Below are 4,361 nucleotides of genomic sequence, written 5' to 3'. Positions count from 1 at the left end.
ATAACATATTTTCTAACCAGTAAAGCTCTAGAATATTACGAGCCTTTGAACTTTGATTTCCCAAATGAAGATCTGATGTATGTTGCAACCACTGAAAAGGATGCTTAAGAAGGACATCCTTAGAAACTAAACTTTGATGGGGCTTCAAACGCTATGGGTAACAGAATCGGTGTTGTCCTGGTATCCTCAAACAATATGATTACACAAATAATATGACAGAATACAAAGCATGTATATGGGTATCCGTGCGGCCATAGAACACAAGATCAAAGTGCTAGAGGTATATGGGGATTCTACACTAGTGATCTATCAGCTCAAGGGTGAATGGGAGACAAGAGATCCCAAGTTGATTGAGTATAAAAGGCTGGTCCTTGAACTAATTAAGGAGTTTGATAACTCACCTTCTACTACCTCCCGCGAGATGAAAATCAAATGCTGACACTCTTGCTACTTTAGTTTCCATGGTCAAGATGAACAAATAGGAGGATGCAAAACCTATCCAGAAAAGTATTTATGAGGCTCCGGCTCATTGTTACAACATCGAAGAAGAAGAAAAAGATGATCACCCTTGGTACCACGATATATTGCGATATATGAAAAATCGTGAATACCTTGACCAAGCAACTAAGAATGATAAAAAGACGTTGGGAAGACTGGCCAGTGACTATGTCTTAGATGGGGAGATCTTATATAAAAAAGAAAGGATCAGGTGTTACTAAGATGTGTGGACGCAGTTGAGGCTAAGAAAATTTTGGAAGAAGTCCATGAGGGTGTCTGCGGAACACATGCTAATGGTTTTACAATGGCTAGACAAACTATGAGATTCGGGTATTATTGGTCTACCAGGGAAGGGGATTGCATCAGTTATGCCAAGAAATGCTAAGTGCCAAATTTATGGAGATAAAATTCATGTACCTCATTCACCTCTTCATGTTATGACTTCTCCATGACCTTTCTCTATGTGGGGCATGGATGTCATTGGGTCGATCTCACCAAAAGCTTCCAATAGGCATCGATTCATCTTTATGGTTATCTATTACTTTACCAAGTGGGTAGAGATCACTTCCTACGCCAATGTCACGAAGTCGCCAGTCTGCAAATTTTTGAAAAAAAAGATCATATGTCGGTATGGAATGCCAGAAAGGATCATATCTGAAAATGCATTAAACTTAAAAAACAGTACGATAGCGGAGGTCTGTAGTCAATTCAAGATCAAACATCGCAAATCGTTACCATATCGCCCAAAAATGAATGCTGCGGTAGAAGTGGCCAATAAGAACATTAAGAAGATCATGTGGAAAATGACTGAGACTTATAAATATTAGCATGAGAAGTTACCATTTGCCTTCTATGCTTATCGAACGTCTGTCAGGACCTCTACCAGGGTAACGCCTTTCTCATTGGTTTATAGAATGGAGTGGGTTTTTCCCATTGAAGTTGAGATTCCTTCTCTCCAAGTTTTGTCAGAGTTGAAAAGTTAAATAAAGCAGAATGGATGCAACCTCGATATGATCAGCTGAATTTGATTAAAGAAAAGAGGTTGAAAGCTATCTGTCATGGTCATATGTACCAAAAAAGAATGATACGAGCTTACGAAAAAAGGTTTAGCCCAGAGAATTCCATGAGGGGGACTTGGTATTGAAAAAGATCCTTCCTATACAAAAGGACTTCAGAGGAAAGTGGATGCCAAACTAGGAAGGACCTTATGTGGTGAAGAAGGCATTTTCTGGAGGAACGTTGATTTTGACCAAGATAGATGGCAAGAACCTGCCTAATCCTGTGAATTTGGATTCAGTCAAGAAATACTTCACTTAAAAAAAAGAGATGCCAAGCAAAAACTCGTAAAAGGGCGCCTTGAGACCAAAAGGGTTTTGAGTTGAAAACCCAAGAAAGTGCAATTCAAATTTTGATCAAAGATGGGGCATGTGGTAGTTTTGTCTTCTCTGAATTAACAAGAAGGAGGGATACTACATCTTGGGGCATCAACAAAGTACTCTAGGTCTTCTAAACACGTATCAAGTTCAAATGGTCCTCGAGAAGTTAGTGCAAAGAAGCTCATGCTACAATATCTAGGGCACCTAGTTTCATCTTATTCATTTTGTATTTTAGCAGAATTTTCTATTTTGATTAATTTATTCATTTTGAGATTTTCTCTCAATAAATTTCAATCTTTTCCACTGTTATGATATTTTTCAAGCATTTTATAATGAAATAACGATTAATGGGCTAATAATGTTCAAGTACAAGGGGTTCTGCATATTGCTCTGAAGGGTAATGCGTTAGTGATAGAACCTTGATGAACAACGAGCAATGTCAACCTAAGCATTAAAAGGGGATCATTCTTAAAAAATGACATTCTGCATTCATGCAAATATCATTCATACACATCTAGTTAGGAGCATTTGATTCATTCTGATCATGACATCCTAATCACTTGGCAAAAATAGGCCTATGAAATAAATTCTATAGGTCATGTTCCCCAGAGAATGGTGTAACAGATCAGAGAAACCATAAATCTTATACCCTTGAAGTTGTAGTGGAACAGATTGAGGTCACCATGGCAAATCTTATCTCCTTGAAATTGCAATGGAGCAAATTGAAGAACTAATCTTATCTCCCTAAAGTTACAGTGGAGCAGATTGAAAATAGCAAATCTTATCTCTCTAAAGTTGCAGTAGAGCAAATTAAAGCTACAAATCTTATCTCTCTGAAGTTGCAGTGGAGCAGAATTGAAGATAGCGAATATTATCTCTCTGAAGTGGCAGTAGAGCAGATTAAAACTACAAACCTTATCTCCCTGAAATTGTAGTGGAGCAGGTTAAAGATAACAAATCTTATCTTCCTGAAGATGCAGTAGAGCGGATTGAAGATAGCGAATCTTATTTCCCTGAGATTGTAGTGGAATAGATTAAGGCTACAAACCACAAATCCTATACCCTTGAATTTGCAGTAGGATGGATTGAAGTCATCGTGGTGAATCTTATCTCTCTGAAGTTGTAGTGGAGTAGATTAAAGCCAGAAATCTTCTCCCTAAGGTTGCAGTGGATTAGATTGAAGATACTAATCTTATCTCCCTGAACTTGTAGTGGAGTAAACTAAAAACACAAATCTTATCTCCTTGAAGTCGTAGTGGAGTAGATTAAAGTTACAAATATTATCTTCCTGAAGTTGCAGTAGAGTAGATTGAAGATAGCGAATCTTATCTCTCTGAAGTTGCAGTAGAGCAGATTAAAGCTATAAACCTTATCTCTCTAAAGTTGTACTGGAGCAAATTAAAGCTACAAATCTCATTTTCCTAAAGTTGCAGTGGAACTTATTGAAGCTACAAGTCACAAATCTTATCTCCCTAAAGTTGCAGTGGAGCAGATAAAGGCTACAAATCTTATTCCCTGAAGTTGCAGTAGAATAGATTAAAACAAAAAATTACCAATCTCATCTCCCTAAAGTTATAGTGGAGTAGATTAAAGCTATAAGTCTAATCTCCCTGAAATTGCAGTGGATTAGATTGAAGCAACACATCATATACCTCTGAAGCTACAATGGGCTAGAATGAAGCTACTGAAGAAGGGAAGCACTAAAGAAGTCGAGATTCGACAAGACCAGGTAAAATTAGCCTGTTTAAAGTCTTTACTCCATTCTCGTTACATGACAATGAGCAAAGAGGGGCAGCTGTGCCAATTCTGCCTGGGCCCAAGACCAAATAAAAATAATAAATAAAACCAAAAAAATAAATAAATAAGTCCGAATATCAAAAGTCCATTTACAACAGTTACAAGCCCAAATTACATTAAACCGAAAAAGCCCAATTTACGAACCCAAAATTAACCTAAACCTAACCCAAAGTCTAAAGGCCCAAAACAATTAAAAAATTTTAGAAAAACCTAAACCGATCACGTCGCCCGCACCTCGTCCTGGGGCCTGACCCCTCCTCTGCTGCCTTACACCAAAACGGCAAAGGCACCTCTTCTCCGCCTCTGTTAACGCCTGCAAAAATGACAGAAAAGAAAGCAAAAGCAGCGCAAGAAATGGAAAAGAAGCAAAGGCATTAAAAAGAGTAAAACATGTATCAATCGGCTATAAAAAGCCACGACTCCATGTAATATATTTTTGGAGGAGGAGAAAATATACGAAAAAGATTGAATACAAAAGAAATTTAAAAAGGTAATTCCTTTATTGTTTTTTTATTTTTTACATATTTTACATGTAAAAAATAAAAAGAAAAAGAAAAGAAAGAAACTAATCTGTGTCGCTCCGTGTACTCGCCGTCGGACACTTTCTCCGGCGTCGAAATCGGTAGAGAAGGCCAAAGGCTGAATCTTTTCCATTATTTTTCTTTTTTTAGGCATTTTCCTTCTTGATCT

Source organism: Gossypium hirsutum, chromosome D06 (assembly GCF_007990345.1).
Source record: "Gossypium hirsutum isolate 1008001.06 chromosome D06, Gossypium_hirsutum_v2.1, whole genome shotgun sequence".
NCBI classification, from domain to species: domain Eukaryota; kingdom Viridiplantae; phylum Streptophyta; class Magnoliopsida; order Malvales; family Malvaceae; genus Gossypium; species Gossypium hirsutum.
This window is presented reverse-complemented; position numbering follows the sequence as displayed.